At 40.2% G+C, this 26285-nt stretch overlaps 2 protein-coding genes, 1 non-coding gene and 1 pseudogene across 3 annotated transcripts in view; 1 reads left to right on the forward strand and 3 right to left on the reverse strand.

The window, feature by feature from the left end:
* Positions 1 to 26285, reverse strand: part of OARD1 (O-acyl-ADP-ribose deacylase 1) — a 449744-nt gene that overhangs the window by 244768 nt on the left and 178691 nt on the right. The window lies entirely within an intron of this gene.
* TOMM6 (translocase of outer mitochondrial membrane 6) overlaps positions 1 to 26285 on the forward strand; it is a 657333-nt gene that overhangs the window by 161233 nt on the left and 469815 nt on the right. The gene's annotated exons all lie outside the window — the stretch shown is intronic.
* LOC126953980 (U6 spliceosomal RNA) lies at positions 7292 to 7398 on the reverse strand. Its single transcript, XR_007725450.1, has one exon. It is a non-coding gene; the product is annotated as a U6 spliceosomal RNA (small nuclear RNA).
* On the reverse strand, positions 13603 to 14010 carry LOC126953819 (60S ribosomal protein L32-like; annotated as a pseudogene).

The following is a 26285-nucleotide window of genomic DNA, read 5'->3' on the forward strand; positions in this document are numbered from 1 at the left end:
ACTCTGAGGAACAGGTGAGTTGAGCAGGCAAGGCATGACCCAGTCTTGCCACAGACCTCTAGAATCCTGACAGCAGGAGACCCCACAACCCCACAGACACTTGAGCTGGCAGAGGGAGCTGCTTAGAGAGGTAGTAAGGGCAGGACTCCAGTCTGTGTAGAACCCAGAGGGTTTGGTGTGGGAATGTCTGTGGTGGAGCACAGCTGGGGATGCCCATACCACAAGGCTTACCATGATCTCCTAGGAGATTTTAGCCTTGGGGAAACTGTCTGATTTCAACAGAGCAGGGTGGTCTTGCCAGTGAGACAGGCCAGTCTGATCCGAGTGCCCTCCTGTCTGCTGGCCTCTCCTGGGGCCCCAGCCTGCCCATGCCTGCTTTCAGTGCAGCCTTGGATACCCAACTGGCGTGCCTCCTGGGGGCCTGCGTCATAGTTCCTTCACCAGCAGACCTGATCATCAGAGCACTCAGCAGAGTGGCCCCTGCTGAAGAACACCAGCCCACCACACCCTCCCTCTGTGGCAGCCTTCCCCATGCCACTTTACCAGCACACATTTGCTCACAGCCAACCCCCACCACTTTCCCAGTACACGTGTGTGGGGGCGGATCTCACCTCCCCTCCTCCACTGGTGCATGTGAACCTCACAGTGCCACTACTGCAGGCATGAGCATACCCCTGCCCCAGCCACGCTGCCATTGCCAGTGTGAACACAGGCACAGAGGCCCCACCTCCCACCCCACACTGCCACCACCACTAGCACAAACACACACACGGTGGCCCACAGTCTCACAGCCGCCAGGACCCTACCCCAGCCAACAAGCATGCACCCTGCTGTGCTGGTGCTGCTGCTGCTGACACATGCAAACACACACAGATCCTACTGCCATCACCCTGACAAAGTGCTTTGACTGGTACCACCCATCAGAGTGTCGTGACCAGCGGCCCAAGAATACATCTGTCCCTCTAGCATAGCTGGTTCCTAACCTCAAGGGGCCAGAGAATAAAGCTGGGGGCCTCATTCCAGCCCCCCGGAGCTAGACCCTGCAGCTTAGGAGTGCTGAGTTGAGCCTTGGCCCCCTAACATCTTCCAGAAACAAAGCCAGTCAACTGGACCCACCTTATACCACAATCAAACCCCCAAGGGCATCAATGAAGATAAAAGCAAACAAACCTGTCCAAAGGACAGCAGCTTCAAAGATTGAAGAAACATCAGCCCACACATATGAGAAGGAATCAGCACAGGAACTCTGGCCTCTCAAAAAGTCAGAGATCTTTTTACCTCCAAATGACCACACTAGTTCCCCAGCAATGGTTCTTAACCAGGCTGAAATGACTGAATCACAAAAACCGAATTTAGAATATGTATAGGAACAAAGATCATTGAAATTCAGGAGAAAGCCAAAACCCAATCCAAGGATTCTAAGGAATACAATAAAACAATAAAAGAGCTGAAAGACAAAATGGCCTTTTCAGAAAGAACCACACTGATTTGATAGAGCTGAAAAACTCACTTCAGGAATTTTATAATACAATCAGAAGTATTAACAGCAGAATTGATGAAGCTGAAGAAAGAATCTCAGAGCTCAAAGACTGGTTATCCAAAATAACTCAGACAAAAATAAGGAAAAAAAATAAAGAAGAATGAACAAAACCTCTAAGAAATATGAGATTACGTAAAGAGACCAAATCTATGACTCACTAGAATCCCTGAAAGAGAAGGAGAGAAAATAAGCAACTTGGAAAACATATTTCAAGCTATCATCCATGAAAATTTCCCCAACCTCACTAGAGAGCACCACATTCAGGAAATTCAGAGACCCCTGCAAGATACTAGATACAATGGCCATCCCTAAGAAACATAGTCTTCAGATTCTCTAAGGTTGAAATGAAAGAAAAAAGTGTTAAAGGCAGCTAGAGAGAAGGGGCAGGTCACCTACAAAGAGAACCAGCTAGCAGCAAACTTTCAGCAGAAATCCTACAAGCCAGAAGAGATCGCGGGCCTATATTTAGCATTCTTTTTTGTTTTGTTTTGTCTTTTGTTTTTAATCTCAATAGCTTAAGAGGTACAAGTGGTTTTTGGCTACATGATGAATGAACGAATTGTATGGTGGATGAATTGTATAGCAGTGAAACCTGGACTTTTAGTGTATTCATCACCTAAATAGTGTGTATTATACCAACAGGTAATTGTTCATCCTGAACCCCTTTCCCACCCTTCTCCATTCTGAGTCCACAATGTTTTATATACCATTCTGTATGCCTTTGTGTATCCACAGCTTAGCTCCCACTTACAAATGAGAACATTCTGTATTTGGTTTTCTGTTCCAGAGTTGTTACTTCACTTAGGATAATGGACTCTAATTCCTTCAAAGTTACTGCAAAAGACATTACATCACTCTTTTTCATGAATGCATAGTATTCCATGGTGTGTGGATGGATGGATGGATAGATAGATACATAGATAGATAGATAGATAGATAGATAGATAGATAGATAGATAGATAGATAACCATATATTTTTATCCACTTACCAGTTAGTTGGTAATGAGGATGATTCCATATATTTGCAATTGTGAATTATGTTGCATACATTTAGCATTCTTAAAGAAAAGAGATTCCAACCAAGAGTTTCACATCCAGCCCAAATAAGCTTCATAAGTGAGGAGAAATAAGATCCTTGTCAGACAAGCAAGTGCTAAGGCAAGTCATTATTACCAGACTTGTCTTACAAGAGGTCCTGAAGGGAGTACTAAATATGTTAAAGAAAGACCATTACCAGCTGATATAATCTGAATATTTGTCCCCACCCAAATGTCATGTTGAAATGTAATCTCCAATCTTGGTGGTAGGGCCTGGAGGGGAGTGTTTGGATCAAGGGGGTGGATCCCACATGAATGGCTTGGGCCATGACTTGGTGGCAAGTGAGCTCTCACTCTGAGTTCACATAAGATCTGGTGGTTTGAAAGTGTGTGGCCCCACCATTCTCTCTTGCTTCTGCCTTCACCATGTGCCATCCCTGTACTCCCTTCACCTTCTGCCATGATTGTAAGCTTCCTGAGGCCTCCCCAGAAGCAGATGTCAGCACCATGCTTCCTGTATAGCTTGTAGAACCATTACCCAATTAAACCTCTTTTCTTTATACATTATCCAGTCTCAGGTATTTCTTTATAGCAATGCAAGAATGACCTAATACATTGGCCACTACAAAAACACACTTAAGTACATAGACCATTGACACTATTGAGCAACCACACAAACAAATCTGCATAATAACCAGCTAACAATGGATAATAAGATCAAATTCACACATATCAATACTAACTTTGAATGTAAAAGGGCTAAAATCCCAATTAAAAGTCACAGAGTAGCAAGTTGGATAAAGAAGCAACACTCAGTTGTATGCTATCTTCAAGAGACTCATCTCACATGCAATGAGACCTATCAGCTCAAAGTTAAAAGATGGAGAAAATGTACCAAGCAAACAGAAAAAAGCAGGAGTTGCTATCTAATTTCCGACAAAATGGAATTTAAGCCAACAAAAATAAAAAAAGACAAAGAACATTACATAGTGGTAAAAAGTTTAATTCAGCAAGAAGATCTAACTATCCTAAATATATGTGCATCCAACACAGGAGCACTCAGATTCATAAAGCAAATTCTTGGAGACCTACAAAAAGACTGAACTTGACACTTGACCAAATGAATCTAACAGATATTGATAGAATTCTCCACCCCAAAACAACAGCGTGTACATTCTTCCTATCTGCACATGGCACATAATTTGAAGTCAACTACACAATCAACCAAAAAACAATCCTCAACAAATTCAAAGAAACCAAAATCACACCAACCACACTCTTGGACCACAGCACAATAAAAATAGAAATCAATAGTAAGAAAATTGCTCAAAACCATACAATTGTATGGAAATTAAATAACCTTTCCCCGAATGACTTTTGGATAAACAACAAAATTAAGGTAGAAATCAAGAAGTTCTTTGAATCAGTGAGAACAATGATACAACATACCAGAATCTCTGAGACATAGCTAAAGCAGTATTAAGAGGGAAGCTAATAGTACTAAACACCCACATCAAAAAGTTAGAAGGATCTCAAATTAACAACCTAACATCACACTTAGAGGAAATAGAGAAACACCAGTAAACCAACCCCAAAGCTAGCAGAAGACAGGAAGTAACCAAAATCAGAGCTGAACTGAAGGAAAGTCAGTCACAAAAAAGATACAAAAAGACCAATGATTCCAGAAGTTGGCTATTTGAAAGAATAAATTTTTTATATATATATATACACATATATATATATACACACACACACACACACACACATAACATTATTAGCTAGATTAATAAAGAAAAAAGAGAAGATCCAAAAAACACAACCAGAAATGAAAAAGGGGACATTACCACCAACCCCACAGAAATACAAAAAACCCTCAGGGACTACTACAAACACCATTATGCACACAAGCTAGAAAACGTAGAAGAAATGAATACATTCCTGGAAACATACAACCTCCCAACATTGAACTGGGAAGAAATTGAATTCTTGAACAGAATAATATATTCCTAAATTGAATCAGTAACAAAAGGCCTACCAACCAGAAAAAGCCCAGGACCAGATGGATTCACAGACAAATTCTAAGAGGTGTATTAATATAAAGAAGAGTTGGTACCATTCCTATTGAAACTATTTCAAAAAGTTGAGTAGGGACTCCTCCCTAACTCATACTATGAGGCCAGTATCATCCTGATACCAAAAGCTGGCAAAGACACAACAAAAAAAGAAAGCTTCAGGCCAACATCCTTGACAAACATAGATTCAAAAATCCTGAACAACATACTAGTAAACCAAATCCAGCAGCACATCCAAAAGCTAATCTACCATGAACAACTAGGCTTCAACCCTGGGATGTAATGTTGATTCAATATATGCAAGTCAATAAATGTGATTCATCACATACATAGAACTAAAAAAAAAAACACATGATCCTCTCAATAGATGCAGAATTTTGATAAAATTCAGCATTGCTTTATGGTAAAAACACTCAACAAACTCAGCATTGAAGGAATACCTCAAAATAATAAGGACCATCTATGACAAACTCACAGCTAACATCATACTGAATGGGCAAAAGCTTGAAGCATTCCCCTGGAGAACCAGAAAAAGATACGGATGCCCTCTCTCACCACTTCTATTTAACATAGTACTGGAAGTCCTAACCAAAATAATCAGGCAAAAGAAAGAAATAAAAGTCATCCAAACAGGAATAAAGGAAGTCAAACTATTTCTCTTCACAGATTATATGATTCTATGCCTAGAAAAACCTATTGTCTCTGCCCCAAAGCACTTTGATCTGATAAACAACTTTAACAAAGTTTCAGGACACAAAATCAATGTGCAAAAATCAGTATCATTTCTATGCACCAACAATTTCCAAGCTAAGCGCCAAATCAAGGACACAATCCCATTGACAATAGCCACAAAAGGAACGAAATACCTAGGAATACAGCTATCCAGGGAAGTGAAAGATCTCCACAAAAGAATTACAAAATGCTGCTCAAATAAATCAGAGACGACACAAACAAATGGAGAAACATTCCATGTTTGTGAATAGGAAGAGTCAATATTGTCAAAATGGCCACACTACCCAAAGCAACTTACAGATTCAATGTTATCCCCACCAAACTACCAATAACATTTCTCACGGAATTAGAAAAAACCATTTTAAAATCCACATAGAACCAAAAAGCTTGAATAGCCAAGACAATCTTAAGCAAAAAGATTAAAGTTGGAGGCATCACATTACCCAACTTTGAACTATACCACAAGGCTACAGTAACCAAAACAGCATGGTGCTGGTAGAAAAACAGACACATAGACAAATGGAAAATACAGAGCCCAGAAATAAAGCCACATACCTACAACCAACTGATCCTTGACAAAGTCGATAAAAACAAGCAATGGGAAAAATCCTTTTGGCTAGGCAATTACCCTAGCATCATTTATTGCACCACTTATTTATTCAATAAGTGATGCTGAGGTAATTGGCTAGCCATATGCAGAAGACTGAAACTGAGCTGCCTCCCTTACACCATATACCAAAAAATCAACTCAAGATGGATTAAAGACTTAAGTGTAAAACCTAAAATTACAAAAACCCTGAAGATAAACTTGGAAATAACATTCTCAATATAGGACCCAGCAAAGATCCAGCATTTTCATGGCAAAAATGCCACAAGCAATTGCAACAAAAACAAAAATTGACAAATGGGACCTCATTAAACTAAAGAGCTTCTGCCCAGCAAAAGAAACTATCAATAGAATAAATAGACAACCTACAGAATGTGAGAAAATATGTGCAAGCCATGTGTCTGACAAAGATTTAATATCCAGAATCTATAAGGAACTTAAACAAATTTACAAGCAAAAAACAAACAGCCCCACAAAAAAGTGGGCAAAGGATATGAACAATCAATTTTCAAAAGAAGACATACACATAACCAACAAGCATATGAAAAAATACTCAACATCACTAATCATTAGAGCAATGCAAATCAAAACCACAGTGAGACACCATCTCACACTAGTCAGAATGGCTATTATTAAAAACTCAAAAAATAAAAGATTCTGGAGAGGTTGCAGAGAAAAGAGAATGCTTATAAACTGCTGGTGGGAATGTAAGTTAGTTCAACCGCTGTGGAAAATGGTTTGGTGATTTCTCAAAGAACTTAAAATAGAACTACCATTCAACTCAGCGATCCCATTATTCAGTATAAGCCCCTAAAAATATAAATCGCTCTACCCTAAAGATGCATGCACACATATGTTCACTGAAGCACTATTCACAATAGCAAAGACATGGAATCAATGCAAATGTCCATCAATGATAGACTAGATAAAGAAAATGTCGTGTATACACATCATGGAATACTATGCAGCCATAAAAAGAACAAGATGATGTCCTTTGTAGCAACATGGATGGAGCTGGAGCCCATCATGCTAAATGAACTAATGGAAAAACAGAAAACCAAATACCTCATGTTCTTACTAATAAGTGAGAACTAAACATTGAGTACATATGGACACAAAGAAGGGAATAACAGATACCTGGGTACTGTGCTTATTACCAGGGTGATGAAATAATCTGTATGCCAAATTCCTGTGGCATGCAATTTACCTATATAACAAACCTGCACATGTATTTCTGAACCTAAATAAAAGTTACTTTTTAAGGAAATAAAATTAAATCCTTACAGTTTAAAAACATATATATTATATATATAATGCTTCATGAATTTGCATGTCATCCTTGCAAAGGGGCAATGCTATTCTTCTCTGTATCATTCCAATTTTAGTATACGTGCTGCCAAAGTGAGCATAAGACTATTAAGGTGAGGTTATTAGGTCATGGGGATCTTCCCTTATGAATGGATTAATGCTGGTATTGGGGAACTGGATTAGTTATTGCAGGAATGGGTTCCTGACAAAAGGATGGTGATATGATTTGGCTCTGTGTCCCCACTCAAATCTCATGTTGAATTGTAATTCCCAATGTTGGGGGAGGGACCTGGTGGAAGATGGTTGGATCATGGCAGAGGATTTCCCCTTGGCTGTTCTCATGTTGGTGAGAGAGTTCTCATGAAATATGATGGTTTAAAAGTGTGTGTGGCACTTCCCGTCTCACTCACTCTGTCTCCTGCTGCCGTGCGAAGACGTGCTTGTTTCTCCTTCACCCTTCTGCCACGATTGTAAGTTTCCAGAGGCCTCCCCAGACATGCCTCCTGTTCAGCCTGCAGAACCAGAGCCAATTAAATCTCTTTTCTCCATAAATTACCCAGTCTCCAATCTTTATAGCAATGTGACAATGAACTAATACAGATGGATTTGGTTATCTCTTCCTCTGGATAGGTTGGTTCCTTCCAACCCTTCCTCCTTCTGCCATGGGATGATTCCAAAAGAAAGCCATGATCTGATGTGCCCCCTTTGTCTTGGACTTTTCATCCCCAGAACTATAAGCCAAATAAATTATTTACCTTTATAAATTTTTAAAAAGATTGGTGAAAGAAATTTTTAAAATAACTGAATAAATTGAAAAACACTCCTTGTTCATGGATTGTAAGACTTAATATTGCTTAAATGACAATATTCCCCAACTTGATCTACAGATTAAATGCAATTCCTATCAAAATTCACTTTCTGTAGAGACTGACAACATGCACTGGCATAAATATAAAAATATAAATCAATGGAATAGAATTTATGGTCCAGAAATAAGCCTATACATTTATAGTCGACTAATTTTTGATAGGGGTGCCACAATAATTCAATGGGGAGAGGATAGTCTTTCAACAGTTGGTTTAGGACAACTACATGTGAACATGTGACTAAACTTAGACACCTACCTCACACCATATATAAAATTAACTCAAAATAGATCAAAGATCTAATGTAAAAGCTAAAACTATAAAACTCTAGGACAAAAAAATACAGGAATAAATCTTTGTAACCTTGGATTAAGCAACAGTTTCTTAGATATGACACCTAAAGTAACCAAAGAAAGAAAAAGATAAATTGGACTTAATCAAAATTAAAAACTTTTATGCTGCAAAATTTTACCATCATGAGAGTAAAAGGACAACCCAAAGAATAAAAGAAAGTATTTACAAGTCATATATCTGATAAAGGTCTGGTATCCAAAATATGAAAAGAACTCTAACCAACCAACAATAAAAAGACAAATAACCTCATTTGAAAATGGGTTTCCCAAAGAAGATATACAAGTGGCCAATAACCATTATTCTTGAGTCATTCCTATTCAACGAATGTTTAAGGTAAATGTTTAATAACCAGCTCTTTAAAAGGTTCCCTGATTTGTAGTGACTGTCAATTTCTGTGGTGTAAATACTCTCACGTGGTTGATTTCAAGCTAGCAACATGGCACCACTGGATGTGGAGTTGGAAAGAGAGGCTTGCAAACAATTTTTGTGAGCCAGTGCAAGCTGGCTCCAACACTTCACTTCTTATAATAATTTAAAATTTCATTTTGGTTATATGAACTCTTCCCATGTTTGGTGATTTTTCATTCAGGAGCATTCATGCTCTATTAGCTAACTAATCTTACTTGCTTTGTGTGACTAGTCCTTACTTCCTAGTAGCATTTTGCCACTGAAAGATAGTGAAGTTGGCTTTGCAAGTCCAGATTATGAACTGAGTGGGGAATAGTGAGCAGTGTACTCTGTAAGCCTTTCATGTCACTTCAGGTCTCTCACTTCACATCAAGTCCACCTGAAGTGATGACTCAATGCATGTTAATAAGCAGGAATCTCCACTGAACAAACTCATTTTGCATTCACTATTCATAGCAATAGAAATTCTAGTAATGTAAGTGGAATATAGCATAAATTTATAAGTGAACTTTCAAAATTGTTTGTTATTAACTTTGACACAACTGCAAATTGGTATTCAAGTTAATGGCAAAGACCAAACAAAACCAAACCAAAAAATAGCACATACAATCTTCAAGTGCACTTTCAGTTGTATCCAATTCAACTTTAACTTTACTCTGTCATTTTCTATTGTGTCTTGATATGAAAATAATTAGATTTCCCCCTTTCATGAGCTTTTTTCTCGTTTGTTAAAAGCATTTAAAAAAATTTTTTTTAACAGTATGTCTTATATTATCTTGCCATCCTATATTTTGATTATACTTTTGATGAAAATATGACAACTTTAGGGCTGTTCACAAATCTTCAGTCACTCCTCATTCCTGCCCATTTCTTTGCATTGCCTTGCACCCTTTGCAGGTAGGTATGGCCTTAGGATTTGCTTTGGTCAGTGAAATTCTGAGCAGAAATACACATCACTTAGATCAAGGCTTTAAGAAACATCACAGAATGCCCTGTGTTTCCTTTTTCTCTACAGTGGCTTTAGAAGTTTCTATCAGTGGGATCCCAAAGTGTCTTTGATGAGCAGAGCTTTAGTGGCCCATTTGCATTAGAATTGAGGTATAAGTGAGAAGTAAATTTTTGTTGGCCTAAGCCATTGAGATAGGGTGAGGAGTGAGGGGGAAGGTTATTCTTGCAGCACAATCTAGCCCCGTCTAACAAGCACAATAATTAAATCTTGTTCAAATGTTTGATAAGATAATGCCCACAATAGATTTGTTTCATAGGTATGAATAAATTCAAAGGTATGAAACACACAGGAATGGTATGAGAACTATGCATATTCTTTTTCATTCTTAGCCCAAATATCTTGGCATTTATTTTACATTGTATTTATCCAGACATTACTAACATTCTCCCTGTTAGTATTACCTTAACAATATACCTGTACACTGAAAAAATAAATTTCTGTTCTAGCCTCAGGAAGAGATTAGTGAGGGTATCTAATAACTTTAGAGAGAATTTCATGTGATAAATGAAAGCAAGAGTACAGACAAGAACAAATTTTCGAAGTTTTATCTAAAATTCTCTTCCTTCTTTATTCCATTGGTTGAAATCACATATGTGTTTTATATATGCATGTATGTATGATAGATATTAGATCTTTAACTTAGATTTAGTCCCTAATATATTCTAGTATTGTTTTTTTAGCTACATCCATTTTAATGAGCTACAGTTTCTCAAAAATATTTAGATAGAAGTATTTCTTATCCCAAAGTCCAAAAAGTTTACTAATAATATCGTAAAGTACGACTAGATTATTATCAACAATTGATTTGAGTATGTTAAGACTTATAGAAATATTATGCGTTTAAAACTTTACCAGGCCATGCATAATGATTACACTAGGTCCACACAATTTTCAATTTTATATGGATTAGAAGACCCTATTTTATTTTATTTTATTTTATTTTATTTTATTTTATTTTTTATTTCTATTTTTTTTTTTAGACCAAGTCTCATTCTGTCACCCAGGCTGGACACAATCTTGGCTCATTGCAACCTCCGCCTCCAGGGTTCAAGCAATTCTCCTTCCTCAGCCTCCCAAGTAGCTGAGATTACAGCCATGTACCACCACGCCCAGCTAATTTTTGTATCTTTAGTAGAAACGTGGTTTCACCATGTTGGCCAGGATGTTCTCCAACTCCTGACCTCATGTGATCCACCCGCCTCGGCCTCCCAAAGTGCTGGGATTACAGGCGTTAGCCATCGCGCCCGGCCAACATACCCAATTATACAGACATCAGCTACTTATATAATAATCAGTTTAATCATGGTAATTCGAAACTATGAAATAATTATATCATAAACCCTTAGCCATTTAACTTTTGTAGGCGGAAATGCCATTCATTCCACAGTAAGTGCACTATTATAGAAAGAAAGAAAGAAAGAAAGAAAGAAAGAAAGAAAGAAAGAAAGAAAGAAAGAAAGAAAGAAAGAAAGAAAGAAAAGAAAGAAAAAGAAAGAAACACAAAGTTGCTTTTTTTTTTTTTTTTTTCTTTTTTGAGACAGAGTCTCGCTCTGTCGCCCAGGCTGGAGTGCAGTGGCAAGGTCTCAGCTCCCGGCAACCTCTGCCTTTTTGGCTCAAGTGATTCTCGTGCCTCAGCCTCCTGTGAGTAGCTGGGATTACAGGCTCTCGCCATCACACCCGGCTAATTTTTTGTGTGTTTTTAGTAGAGACGGGGTTTCATCATGAGGTCAGGCTGGTCTTCGAACTCCTGACCTCAAGCGTTCCACCCGCCTCAGCATTCCAAAGTGCTGGGATTACAGGTGTGAGCCACCACGCCCGGCCTACACAAGGTTACTTTTTAAAGACAAAAGTAAACAAAAAATTAGTTTTAAAATTTCCGAACTCAGATTTTTTTTTTTTTTGGGTCCTAAAACAAAACTAACCAGCAAAACGCTCAGTCGCCAACCTTTTATAAATCCAAAGTCACCACCAGAGGGAGCAATTCACCTGGTTTATCTCTGATTTCGCGCCTATAATTTCTTAAGTAAGGCCTAGGGGACAGTAGTTTTTAGACACCTTACGCTCAGATCTCAATATTCAAAAATTTTACCCTTGGAATACCTTCCACACCAAAATAATTTAAGCCTAAAAGAATTTCCTTTTTCTTCTTTTTTAAATAGCAGTTGGAGTTTGCAAGGAGCTCTTCCCACAGAAACCCAAGGTTGCATTCCTGCCCACCTGAATCTTGGTGGACATACAGGGTTTATGATCTGGGGAAGCCCCAAGGATGTGAGATTCCTCTGTAAATGGGTAGTAGGACTTGTTCTGATTCCGTTAGAATTAGCGGGCTGGTATAACAGGAAACTGCAGTAAAAGTGGTTTAAGCAAAAGAGTAGTTTGTTACCTCTCACTTAAAAGTTCAGTGATAGGCTCCTCAGGGCTGGCATCGCACCATCAGGGACTTTGGCTCCTTCTGTTTGTTCCACCGTCTCAGTTCATGACTTCCAAAATGACTGCTGGAGCTCCAGTCATCACATTTGCGTTCCAGCAACAAGAAAGTTTTCTCCTCGCCGCTTCCTTAGCTTCAGTGGGTCTTCACCTCCTCTCTGGAAGTGACAGGGCTTGTTCCCCCTACCTTAGTGGTTTGATGCTTTTGTTTAATAGAGGATAAGAGCCTATTTTTCCACTCTCTTTCTCCATGTTTTCACCACTGAGGGACCATCTCTCATTGCTCACTCCACCTTCAGTCTTTCTCATGAGCACCTGGTGGAGGTCCCCAGGAAAGAGATTAAAAGTGACTGTGATCACTCCTTTTGTGTCCTAGGATCCCAGAAGTACTATACAGTCATGCTAGCCTGCACCTGACCTTTAACAATTTGTTAAAGCCTTAGCTGAATTGTTCTTACCCACTCGTTTGGTATTCCACATCTCTTCCACTTTTCTGTGAGACAGGTGAGCTGGTGCTCACATCCCAGCTCTCTTTGGAGTGGCCTTGGATTCTAGATGATTTGGGTGCCTTGCAACTGCAGCTCTCTAATAGGGTCAGGAAAAGCTATGGCTTTGCAGTTTACCTGGCTTTGTCTTCCTGTGCGAATGGGAGCTGCAATCATTTGAGCTTCCTACATCTGGGACATAAACTGAACTTCAGAGGTAGTATGTGATGATGTAGTGGCTGAGAATTTTCCAGAGGTTTGAAAAGTCATTAAGCCACAAATATAGATCATCATAAACCAAGCAATATAAGCATAAAACAAAAATCCTCATGGTGGCATATTGTGGAGAAACTGTAGAATACAAACCAAAAAGGAAGCAGCCAATCATTTATGAAGAAATTTAAATAGCAGACTTGTCAACTGAAACAACACAAGCCAGAAGGTGATGATATCATATCACCAAAATGCTTAGGAAAAATCACTGTTAAACTAAAATTGTATACCTGGCAAAACTCTGAATAGTGAGAGTTGTATTAGGGTTAGGTTCATCTATAAAGAACAGAAAAACTCCAAATAACAGGGCTTACAACTGCTTCAAGTAAAAATCCAGAGGTGTGTTGTTTAGGAATGAATGGGGTCCATGCTCCATGAAGTTCTCAGGGCCTCAGGTTTCCTCCAGCTCAAGATGTGGTTCTTCCCCCCCGCCACCCCAGTTTTTACAGCTTTATTTAAATACAAAACGTGCACATGAACTGTTTACTCATTGTCTTCGCTGCACAGCTTGGCATTGGGGTTGGTGACTCTGATGGCCATCTGGGCAGCTCTTTGCACGATGGCTTTGCGGTTCTTGGAGAAAACACTGTGAGCAATCTCAGCACAGAAAGATTTGTTGCACATCAGCAGCACTTCCAGCTCCTTGACGTTGTGCACCAGGAACTTCCGGAAGCCACTGGGCAGCATGTGCTTTGTTTTTTTGTTGCTCCCGTAACCAATGTTGGGCATCAAGGTCTGGCCCTTGAACCTTCTACGAACCCTATTGTCAGTACCTCCAGGTTTCCACCAGTTATGCTTAATTTTGACATATCAGTCAGACTGGTACCATATGAACCTCTTGCTTCTCTTTTTGATGATCTTGGTCTTCACAAGGGGCCTGAGGGCGGCCATGATGCCGAGGAAGAGATGGTTGCCACCTCCATAGGCAGCACTGAGGAAGCGAGAGGGGCAAGATGTGGTTCTTCCACTAATGATCCAAGGCAATGTTCACAATTTAAATATGCCTTTTCTTTTAGGAAAAACAGTAGTCATAGAAGATGAAAGTAATTCTTTCTTGGTAAAATAAAAATTTGGCCTATGTCAGCAATGTGACATGTTTTATGAAATGCTGTTCATCTGAGGAATCCACATCTCAGGAAGCCATGCCTCAAAGTCTAGAAGAATGACCAAGCCTTAAATTTACATCCAGTGGTGGTGGGAGTAGGACCAGGGCCTCTTCTCTCTTTTTTCCTTTAGACGGTAGGACACCTGAAAGAATATCAAAGCAGTTGTCTACTGGTCTTCCCAGGCTTGGAGACACTGCTTCACTCATCATCAGTTACTTCCATCCTTCTAGAGCGTGCACTAAGAATTCCCCTCAATATGCTCCTAATTGTTTTGCTCCGTGTTTCACAGCTGTCCAAGCAAGTCATGCTCAGAGACCATTTGATTTCAGAAGCTTCTACTGCTCCCAGGACTGAGGACTGACTACCCAGGACTTTCCAGAGCCCCCACCACCAAATCCATTCTGAGTTAAGGGTTAGGAATACTCTGAGACATTGTTGTGATTGGCCTTCTCAGAGAGATCTCTGAATTGTCACCAGGCACCCTGAGGACACAGAAGAGAGTGACCAGAGTATTGATCACTGGCCATAGAAAGACAAATTTCCTCTTATTGTCCTTGTTCACGGACCCCTGGGCTGAAAGAAAAAGACAGAGACAGAGCAGGAAAGAGGAAGATCAGGAAGCAGGAACAGAGTCAGAGGAAAACTGCAGGCTTGATGGGAAGGGGCAGGCTTTGGGGCCTCTGGAGTTATTGATTTTTCAGCTTGGTCAACTTTTACTTGTTAGGATGCAGTGACAATTTTCAAGCTCCTTACATGCCAGACTGGGAGCTGGAAATCCTATTTTTTTACATGCATTTAACTTTAATCAAGTTACCATAACACCTCACTGACTCCAAAATAAGTTTCTATCTCAGCATGGCATTCTTTCTCCATGGACTGACCCACCCAGCACTCAACCTTATGACTTCTTATGCTCTTCTAAGAAAATAGCATGGGACCTACAAAACAGTAAAAAACTGTCAAGATTTTGGAGAATGCTCTATCCATTCCAGCCTTGCAGCCTCAAACATGCAAAGGTCGGTCACACATGTTTGTTCTGTTGTGTGATTCAACTCTACATGTAGAAATGGAAATGGAAGAAAATATGACAGGAGAAAAACCAAAGGACATAAGCAGTATTATATGTTCCTAAATGAAGCTGAGTTTTTTGTGTGTGTGCACGAATGTGCCTTCGTGTATAGCTCACAGGTGTGCATGTGCATTTGTGTACCTATGTGTGCGTGTGTGTGGGGGTGAGCGTGTGTGTGTATATGTGTGTCTGAATATTCTTACCCTCAATGCTCCAAACATAATATTGATTAAAGTCCACAGTGAGTGGGCTGAGTTTGTGGGGTCCTCTGCGAAACAGAAGGAATAAAACCATTCTCAACGAGAGAGGGATGTATGTGAGCTCCCCAAGAACATGCTGGAGGTCCTGGGGCAGCAGGTTGGTAATCTCCAGGTTTCTTGACAACAACAGACCAGGGAAGCCAATAAAGGATCTGTCAGTGGTCTCCAGGACCTGCAGGCAGTGCCGCTGACAGGCTGTGCTCTCTGGTCACTGGGAAGACGGACCCTTATGAAGGTCACAGCCATCCTAGAGGCTCAGCTCCGCCTCGGTGAGTGTCCCACAAAGTCAAGCCACCTTCGCAGGATAGAATATGAGCTCTCCAGGCCAACTTCCAAGACCCTTGGACTCTCCTTTTCTCAGGCACCTCCAGTCCCAGGAGGGGTGGGGGGAAGCAGCAGAACCCAGTATTCTGGCCTGGGAGTCACATGGCCTCTAGAGGGCTCACCAGAGCAGAGCAGTTTAGCCAAAGTCAGCTTCCCATTCCCTTCAGGATCAGTTTGCCTATTGAGAAATGTTTCTGGGAAACGTATTTGCCAAGTGGAATGGTTTCATACAAAATACTATGGGTATAGCTCTTCTAAAGATTTTTTCAAATCCTTGGGTATCTTTTTCTGTTGGATATAATTTTAAGGAGTGCCCACAGATAAATTTTGAACTAGTTTATACTTATTTTTCTACTTACACTAAGTACTTATCCAACTTTTAGTATAACATATGCAAGTTATCAGACTTAATTAGCCCTTGTTGAGTGGTCTAGCCTTTTTTTGGGTTAAAACAATTATTTTCTGGGTCAGGTACAGTGACTCATACCTGTATCCCAGCACTTTGGGAGGCCGAGGCTGGAGGATCACTTGAGCTCAGGAATTTGAGGCCAGCCTGGGCAACATAAGGAGACTCCATCTACAAAAAAAAAAAAAAAATTAAAATTAGTCAAGCATGGTGACACATGCCTGTAGTCCCAGCTACTCAGGAGGCTGAGGTGGGAGGATCAGCTGAACCCAGAAAGTCAAGGCTGCAGCAAGTTGTGATTGTGCCACTGCACTCCAGCCTGGGCAACAAAGCAAGACCCTGTCTCAAAAAAATATATTATTTTCTGTATGACATGGCTGTATTAAAAATAAATGAATAAAATGAGGAAAGAAATATATAGATTCATTTACACTTCTACCATAGTATTCATGACACCTAAATCACAGTGCTATTGCTGTGGTGTCCCTCACTTGCATTTATAATCCAACTCAGCCTCTTATGAGCTCCCTGAGTTGAGTGATTTACAAAGCTTCTCTAAGTCTCCGTTTCTCAGCTGTAAATGTTTAGTGGCTCCCTCATCGGGTGTTTTGAAGATTAAATGAACTAACCCTTTCAAAGCACTTACAGCAGAGCCTGGTACACACTAAATAAATACTCAATTAATTCCAGTTTAGGAAATACTTATTACCTACTGCTGTACATCAAGCACTGTTCTAGGACTGGGGATATGAGAATACAAGGTAAACAAAGTCCCTGTCCTCATAAAGCTTCCATTCTCATGGAGGGATGGAGACAAAAAAGTGAGCCATACATCACATGGGGACAACTGCTACAGAGGGAAAGGGTGGTGGAGAAAGAGAAGGTGCACAGGGTTTGTGCTACAGCAACTTAGATAAGCTGGTACTGCATTTCTGAGGACCCACTTCCCTCTATGGCTCTGTATTGGGTTTGCAAGAGAAACTTGCATGAGATTTGGAAGGCAGAGGTGAAGCAGCAGGTGTGATGTTCTGAAGGTTGGTGTAGGTGCGAGGGTCTGTCAGGCGCATTGTTGCTCAACTTACCTTGCTGACATGGGCAGCACCTGCCTGTAGCTCCTCCTACTCAGCCTCCCTGAGTCCTGCGCAGCACATGTGCAGCTTTGCAGCCAAGAATCAGAAAAGACAGAAATGAAGGCAGAGAGGCAGAGCCACAAGGTGCTCACAAATACCTATTTTCTTCTCTTCCTAGACATTCAGGTAGACCCCATCTTAGCCCATGCAGTGAAGGCAGAAGTGATGGGCACTGTTCCAGACCTGTTCCAGACCTGGCCTATAAACACTCCCATGTGCCATACTTCCTCTTTTCTCATCCACTCCTGGAGGCAAAGAACTCTGAAGACCTGGAGGACAGCAGAGCCACAGGACAGAAAGCCTGAGCCCCTGAATGGTCCTGCGGAGTCACCACTCATTAGATGAGTAAGAAATCAACGTTTACTGTCTGAGATTTGGAACTATACTGTTAAAGGAGCTAAGATTATCCCAGTTAAGATAGGTAGAAATCAAATAAATAGAGAAATATATGTGTGAAAGAGAGAAGAGGGAGTGAAGAAGAAACAAAATAAAATACTGCTCTTGGAAAAAAAAAAAAAGAACAAGATATACAAACCTGTAGCAAGACTAATCGAGAGAAAATTTTAAAAGTGCAAAGAGAAAACAAAGAGAACAGGTCAGGCACATTGGCTCACGCCTGTAATCCCAGCACTTTGGGAGGATGAGGCGGGTGGATCACTTGAGGTCAGAAATTTGAGATCAGCCTGGCCAACATGGTGAAACCCTGTATCTACTAAAAACACAAAAAATCAGGCAGGTGTGGTGACACACGCCTGCAATCCCAGCTACTCAGAGGCTGAAGTGGGAGAATCGCTTGAACCCAGGAGACGGAGGAGGTTGCAGTGAGCCAAGATCGCGCCACTGCACTCCAGCCTGGGTGACAGAGCAAGACTCTGTCTCAAAAGAAAAAAAGAAAAGAGAACAAATGAGAAATACCCGGACATCCAAAAGAGATTTTCACAATAATAATATTGTGAATAATCGTACACTAATATACTGAATAACTTAAAATGGATACATTTCTGGGAAGATATAAAATATTAAAATTGGTGTTGAGATTAAAAGCTTGATTAAAGCAACAACAATTCAAAAATCAATATCCAATCATATAACCATCTCAGGCACTAGAGGGGTGAGGGGAGGGCAACTTCAGGCACAGAAGAATTTTCAAGGTATAGATATTTCTTAATTCATACAATATATTCCAGGAAATAGAAAAGAGGGGGAAAGCTGCTCATATAATTTCTGTGGCTAGAACAATATTGATACCAAAACCACATGAGGACCAAATGAGAATAATGGGTGATCAGCCCATTTTATTTATGATCATAGATTCTGTAATCTAAGATCAACATTCAGATTCTCAGGTAAAGATGGCAGATGGAACATACACCTTTATTTCTGTTCCCTCCTAAAATCCACAAAAATGAGCATAAAGAAATGCAGGAAACATAGGAATGATGGAAACTAGAAGGTTAAATAGCAAGAAAATTTGGGGAGCTGAAAAAAAATATAAGTAAGTGGGCAATGACTTAGAAGTGAGAAAACAGAACCTTTCATCAGAGTTGAGGAAGGCAGAAGTTAAATCTTATTTACACAACAGTATCGCCAAGATGGCTGAGAAAGTGGGGGTGGTTTAGGGGAGTCCAATTAAGAAGAAATACTATAAAGTCGTTTAAGAATAAACAAGGAACCCAGATCCCCTTGCCACTTTCTGCAGATGAGCGACCTTGACCGACCTTGGCAGACAACTGGGAATGAATGCCTTAGAGAGGTTGCAAAGAAGGGTGGGCTTCTGGGTGTGGTAGGGAAGGGGTGGGCAATAGGTATAGGTGAGGATGGTGACAACGTCCTGAAAACCAAGGGATTATGAGAAGAACATGTACCAGAAGCTGAGAAACACCCCAGCCCTCTTCTCCTATTTGGATTCCAGAAAGTTGGCAGCCAGATCTTCTTCCTCCAGACAAGAGATGGGGTGAGTCTTTCCTGGGGATCCTGAGCAACCCAAGAGAGAAGGCTGAATGATATTGACAAGGCACTTCCTTAAGCAAATGGCCAAGGAGTCATCCTCCTGTGAAGCTCCCAGGGCACCAGCCCCACTGTGGGCTCACAGCATATCCAATTATCTTTAGAATTTTGTTACCAGGCCTGAGAAAAAGTTCTCAAGTGAAAGAGAGAAAGAAGAAACTAAACAGAGAATAGTGAAGGCAACCGGGAAGAAACAGAGACCACCCAATGAACCATAAATAAAAAGAGAAAACTTTTTTTCCAAGGGCTGTTTCCAAAACAACCCTTGGAAACTTAAAAATACATATGATAGCAGGAATTAAAACTTCAATGGAATGATTGAAATATAAAAGTGAGGAAATCTCCCCAGAAAATAAAGTAAAAGAGAAGGAGAGATGCAGAGGGAGGGGGAGAGGGAGGCAGAGAGAGAATGAGAACAACAGAGAAATGGGAGAGAAAAAGAAAAAAAGAAAAAGACAACTGTCCAGGAGGTGAATGCTTGAATAAAAGGAGTTTTAGAAAGAGAGAACATAGAAAACAGAGAGGGGAAAATCATGCATGAACTAATTCAATAAATTTTCCTGTGAATTTCTAGATTGAAAATGCCACTCACTGTGAGGAGCAAATGGATGGAAATAGACAAACTCCAAGGCTCATCCCTGAGACATTCCAGGACACGGGGAACAAAAAGAAAATGCTGATAAAGTGAAGACAACAGATCACATACTACCATAGTTATCATAATTGCTCCTGACTTTTCAACAACAATGGGATCAAGAAGGTAACAGAGCAATGCCTTTGAAATCCTGAGGACAAATTGTTTCCAACGCAGAATTTTGTATCAGTCAAACTGTCATGGTAAAACACTCATTTTTAAATATAAAAATTGTCCAAATGTATTTTCCATTCCCCCTTTCTCCTGTAGTTACTCAAGGATGGGTTCCACCAGTATAAAGGAGTAAACAAAGACCCAAGAACCAGGAAAATGGTGTAGGAGAGACAAAGAGAAGCCCCAGAATCATGGGGAAGAGACAGCTGTGCACCAACTGGTGGAGGCAGTGCATCCATACAGGGCAACAAAAGGCCACAGGCATGACGTTTTAGAAAGATGCTCAACAAAACACTTGCTGAGAAAAAAAACAAAACAAAACTTAGAACTGCTGGTTCCAAAACATGTGCTTTTGCTTGTTTGTTTTTCTTGTTCTGACTTTTAATTCATTACATCACTGCTCTCCGAGAAAAGGCTATCAATTATTCCCCTCCAACAATGCATAAGAATGACCTTTTCCCTGCTTCTCCAGGACAGAATATAATTATCATTTATTTTAATCTTTTTTGAACTGTTAAAAAAGATAAACTGAGGCACAGTAAAATTTTAAAGAGTTTTGGTGGGTTTTTTGTTTTTTCAAGCATCAACAGTTTATGAACTGAGCAGCTCCAAACCAGAAATAGTTTGGGAGCTCCAGTGAAGAACACAAAGAGGAGACTTTTATAAGACAGACACAGAAGTAAAGCAAAGTATTTAATTGGTTACAGTTACACAATTGCCTTTTTTGGTCTATCAGGTTGAAAGGTCCCTTGTTATCTAAGTTTGTATAAGTAGTAACTTCTGATTGGTTGAGCTTAAGTTGTGCTTTTTTTTCTTAAAATATAGGCATTCACAAGAAATAGCTCAAGTTAAGTTTGTTTATGTTTGCAAATCAAGCAAGGTTTAGGTCACTTACAAATCGTAACTGCTTTTGTCCTCTCTGGGATTCTTCAGGTCTGGTCTCCATTTTAATTTACCTTAACAATCCCCCCGCTTTTGGTCACCCTCTCAGCAAGCTAAGAAGGTGATAGCATTCCTGTCGGTTACCACTAGTGAAATAGTTCCAGTGACTGTTATCCTCAACAGTTGTATTGAGATATAAGGTTACATGGCATGATTACCCGCATCATAGGCTTCAGTGGTAGGGTTGTTGAGTTCTTCAAGTTAATTAATGATGATGGCAGTCATTTGATGTGTGAGTGCCTTCCAGAAAGCAGTGAAATCCTTGACAGGATAAGATATACTAGGACGGTAAACAAAATGCCTATAAAGAGAATAATAGCCAAGGATTTTTAAATTCCCTGGAACAGAGATTCCCAGGAGCCAATATTTCACCAATAAAATAAATCAGTGGAGGAGGCGACACCTGTCTGATAAAAGATATATTTGTTCCTTAAGATCCTTTAAATTGGGCTCAACAATTTCAAATTATTAATAGAAACAATATTTTTTTTTTTTACAAATAAGAGCCTCCTTGTTAAGTTGCTAAGATATCAAGGACTTCTATTTTGGAGTACTACTGAGGTTAAATTGTTTATTTCAGATTGTATTGCTTGAAGGGAATTCAAGGTAGAATTCCAAGAAGACAAAAGAAAGAAAAAGGTTAATATGAGGAACAAATTACGATCTTAGTCTTTAAGTCCAGAAAGCAGCCAGTCAAGATTTCTAAATTTGAGTGTGAAGCATTTTTGGTGGTGGAATGAGGATGGCAATTGCAACCTGATGGATTTTCCTGGCTTGCAGTTTGAATGTCTCTGGTAATGTCATCAGGTGTTCCAGTGAATTCTCCAAGTGACCTACATAGCAGCAGGCATGAAAATTTTCCATACATAGGCTGCTGTAGTAATTTTTCTGAATTTGAAGTCATCCAATTTCAGCTGGCAGGACTTTGGAAACAGGCAGTTTTAGTTTCTAATGACTCTAGAAAATTTTAGGATTCAGTCCAATTCACAAGGACATAACAAAGACCAGAATTGATGATGGGTGCTATAGTTTTCTACTGAAATACAATCTTTTTTATGGTCATTCCAAATTTTTCCAAAAATAATCATGGTTAACTCTTCTTTTTGTGCAAAATCAGTAGTCTTATTAAACTTGATCTCATTATTTACATAAGTGTAACAAGAAAAGTGATTCTATGTATGCATATTTTTAAAATACATCATTTTAGTCAAAGTTTTGGTAATATCCAAGGGGCTTTATTGACTTTGTATAAGTTAGTTTTAGTTATTTGTTCATTTTATTATTTGTTTTTATTATTTGGTAACAAGGAGTCTCAGATTAGACCTTTAAAAACCTCTCTAGGCTAAGAGGCTAAGTCAAGGACTTACCCAATTGTGTCTTGTTATAAGAAAAGATTCTTATTGAACCTATGCAAACACGTATATTGCCATGAAAATAAGAATATTCAATAAATGCTTCCAAACTATGGGGTGATCAGGTAGGGAGAAAAAAATGTTTTCATTTACAAAAGTATATTTTACCAAATTGTTTTAAGTTATAGAAAAAAGTTTTCCTAAATCTAGAAAGCAAGACATTAAAGAACCAGTAAAGTTTCAAATGAAAAGTTATAACAATTATAATTATTCTCATCAGTTAATTTAGTCTCACATAATTAATTTTTGTTTTGCTTGATCTTGGGTTAGCAGATTTATAATACATTGCTTTTCCATTAGAGGTCTGGAAATTCTTACCTACCCTTATAGTATGATCTTAAAGTTATCAGAAACCTGTACTCATCAGCCTTTGTCATGAATCTCACAATTCTGTGTCATGCAACTGACAAGGGAATTTCGTTGCTTTGGTAACATACAACATTTTAACATAATAATTAAAATTATGGATGATAACATTATACTAGTACATATCAGATTTCTAAGAATTTTACAGAATTTCTGGAACACTCATCAATAACAAACATAACTTAAAGAAGGTTTAGCATCACCCATTGTTGCAGGAAGTCAGGGACTCTGAATGGAGGGACCAGCTGGAGCCATGGCAGAGGAACATAAATTGTGAAGATTTCATGGACATTTATCAGTTCCCAAATAATACTCTTATAATTTCTTACACCTGTCTTACCTTAATCTCTTAATCCTGTTATCTTTGTAAGCTAGGATGTACATTACCTCAGGACCACTATAATTGTGTTAACTGTACAAATTGATTGTAAAACATGTGTGTTTGAACAATATGAAATCAGTGCACCTTGAAAAAGAACAGAATAACAGCGATTTTCAGGGAACAAGGGAAAATAACCATAAGGTCTGACTGCTTGCGGGGTCCGGCAAAATAGAGCCATATTTTCCTGCTTGCAGAGAGCCTATAAACGGACATGCAAGTAGGAGAGATATTGCTAAATTCTTTTCCTAGCAAGGAATATTAATATTAAGACCCTGGGAAAGGAATTCATTCCTGAGGGGAGGTCTATAAACAGTCGCTCTGGGAATGTCTGTTCTATGTGGTTGAGATAAGGACTGAGATATGCCCTGGTCTCCTGCAGTACCCTCAGGCTTACTAGGGTGGGAAAAACCCCACCCTAGTAAATTTGAGGTCAGACCGGTTCTCTGCTCTCAAACCCTGTTTTCTGTTGTTTAAGATGTTTATCAAGACAACATGTGCACTGCTGAACATAGACCCTTATCAGTAATTCTGCTTTTGCCCTTTGCCTTGTGATCTTTGCTTTGCCCTTTGCCTTGTGATCTTTGTTGGACCCTTATCAGGAGTTTCTGATTTTGCCCTTGTCCTGTTTCCTCAGAAGCATGTGATCTTTGTTCTCCTTTTTGCCTTTTGAAGCATGTGATCTTTGTGACCTATTCTCTGATTTTACAGCCCCTCCCCTTTTGAAATCCTTAATAAAAACTTGTGGTTTTGCAGGTCAGGTGGGCATCATGGTCCTACCAATATGTTACATCACTCCCAGCCACCCAGCTGTAAAATTCCTCTCTTTGTGCTCTTCCTCTTTATTTCTCAGCTGGTCAACACTTATGTAAAATAGAAAAAGCCTACGATGAAATATTGGGGGTGGGTTCTCCCAATAACCCATTATTTGGCATTGCTTCTCATGCAATTTAACATATCAAATAAGCCTCATTAGTTTAACATGTCTCTTTTTATAAGAAGAGAAGATAAATTCTTTTGAGATATTCCAGGGACCCTTTTGGACACTCCCAAAGTTGGTTTGAGGTCAAAAAGACCTATATACCCTCTAGGGGTAAGGTTGTGTCTATGCCAGTGTGTGGCATATGGTGATGTTCAGCTAGCGTGAGCCTGAATTAATTACCACACATAGGAACCACAGTAAAGTGTTCCCAGGCCATCTACCCCCAACCAACGTCCCCACTTATTACTGCAACCTCTTACACACTTCTATAACATGCTCCAAAAAGTACACACAACAGTAATCCCCCAAATGCCAAATACCACATTATTTAACGTTGAACAGTCTTGTTAGTTCATGAGGTCGTGTGCAGCACACGTGGTATTGCACACAAATTACATTTCCCTTCTACAGTGTAACAACCATGGAGTGTGATGTAAATAACCATGGAATACTGAGTTAAAGCTAAAATTTTATCTAAATTAGACCTGAGTTTGTCGTGCCCCCAGGTGCCTGACAGAACTACACAGTGAGAAATCCAGAACTCTTTCCAATGGGGAACGGCAGAGGCGCCACAGCCAGGGACCCTCCACTCTCTCTTGCACTCACTGCACCTTGACCGTCTTCTTTGGTGTTTGCAAACGTTTGTCATAGTGGATTTTTTAAATCAGATCGTGAATTTTGGGCAAACTTTCTACAGTTCGTGGGAATAAATGTTTGAATGGTTTGAGTTCAGACTGTGAGACAAATCTGCATTTTCCATTTTAAAGAGGTTATACATGAGCTATCAGATAGAGAGATGGGATCGAATTTCAATTATATGGAAATAAGGTAGAAAAGAAGGGACCTCAGGCAAAAGAGTAAAAGCACGTTTGTGACTTAAGAGTTTACAGTAGCTGGCCACAGGAGTATCTGACCCTGGAATTCCCAAACTTCTCTGCACCTTAGAATTACCTGAGGAATATTTTTTAAAATGCCAAAGCCCAGGCCACACCCGGATCAATTAAATTAGGCACACTGAGGTGGCATCAGGCATCTGCATTTCTGAAGCTCCCTAGATGATCCCAGCGTGCAGAGGAGTCTGAGAATGACTAATCTAATTTTCACAATATGCTTGTGAAGCGGTTGCCACTATCCCCTTTGATTCCCTTAAGGTTCTCCCCAGTGAATTTGTGGCATCAGGAGCCCAGGTCGCCCAGCCCAGCGCTCCTTCTACTGCACGTGCCGCTGTCCTGGAGGACAGGAAGCAGAACCAGGGTGCTGCGTGCGTAGCACTTCAGAGGGGCTCTAAGGGTGCACCGCCAAGTTGAGCCGTCTAATTACGCTCCGGGGTGATGGACAGGCTGCCCCTGCCCCCTGCTGGCCAAAGGCTGCTATTGCCGCCAGCGTGCACACGCGTGCACTCATCTTCAGCCACCTGTTGTTTCTGATTCTTCCTTGCCTCTTCTCTGCAGTGTCGCCAGAACACCTTCCCACACTCTATTCTCTTGCCCTCCTGACTTACTCTTTGCTGTGTGACAGGGGAGTCCTCCCTTACCAGCAGACGATGAAGGTGGAGTCCACGTTTCTCGGCCTCCACGAATAGCCAGTCTCAGACCCCGCAAGGCTGCAGGCAGTACTGTGTAAGTGGGCCTTCAGTCCTGTGGGGAGCCCAGGTTGAATCCCCAGGAATAGAAACTCCAGAGGAAGGTCCTCAATCAGTCCGTGGTCCCCAATCCTGAGAAGGGTTGCCTCTTCCAGGTGGAGCCTGGTGCTCATTGCTATGCGGGAACAGGGCTCTGGGAGGAGTCCAGGAAATGTGAAACCGGAAGTCGCTGTCAGGGAATGGAGTAGTCTGTGGCCCGGTTAGAGGAAACAGCCCTGGGAAGTCCCAATTGCTTCCAGAATCTATTCTGTTTACTCTTCCGGGGAATACCTGTACCTTCTTTCCTTGGACCCAAGACTTAGGACATAAGAAGAATCTGGAAGAAGCTGAGCC

This window comes from Macaca thibetana, chromosome 4 (assembly GCF_024542745.1).
Source record: "Macaca thibetana thibetana isolate TM-01 chromosome 4, ASM2454274v1, whole genome shotgun sequence".
In the NCBI taxonomy this organism is placed as follows: domain Eukaryota; kingdom Metazoa; phylum Chordata; class Mammalia; order Primates; family Cercopithecidae; genus Macaca; species Macaca thibetana.